The 375-nt window shown below is 34.2% G+C and overlaps 1 protein-coding gene across 1 annotated transcript in view; it reads right to left on the bottom strand.

Moving 5' to 3' along the window:
- Positions 1 to 375, bottom strand: part of LOC109537618 (sarcolemmal membrane-associated protein) — a gene marked incomplete at its 5' end in the record, with an annotated part of 30,421 nt that overhangs the window by 23,920 nt on the left and 6,126 nt on the right.

Raw genomic sequence — 375 nt, 5'->3', positions numbered from 1 at the left:
GATTCAAAATTGGCGTCAGTCCTCTGAAGGTGTTGTCTGGCGCTGTTAGTTAAAAATAGTAAAATAAATTAATTGTTATTAAAAACTGAGAAATTTCCAAAAAACMATATCAGAAATACGGCAGCAATGTTTTTCAAGGTAATCTGCCTAATTAACATTGCACAAATACCTGTTGCTTCGTAATTATTTAAAACTCCGGTAACCATGGAATTATACAGAATGACAATAAGATAGACAAGGATAAACGGTAAGTTCAACAAGATTTGTTGATTGCGGAACGTACTTTCGAAATGTCAACCTGTTCTCATAACCTCGAATTGTGCGGGGTTTGGTGTTTACAAGTAATCCATACAACACCAAACATTTGAATGGTTA

This window comes from Dendroctonus ponderosae, unplaced genomic scaffold (assembly GCF_020466585.1).
Source record: "Dendroctonus ponderosae isolate FM_Combo_2020 unplaced genomic scaffold, Dpon_F_20191213v2 Dpon_F_20191213_2, whole genome shotgun sequence".
Taxonomy (NCBI): Eukaryota; Metazoa; Arthropoda; class Insecta; order Coleoptera; family Curculionidae; genus Dendroctonus; species Dendroctonus ponderosae.
The sequence above is the reverse complement of the archived record's forward strand: the minus strand, read 5'-3'. Positions and strand labels throughout refer to the sequence as shown.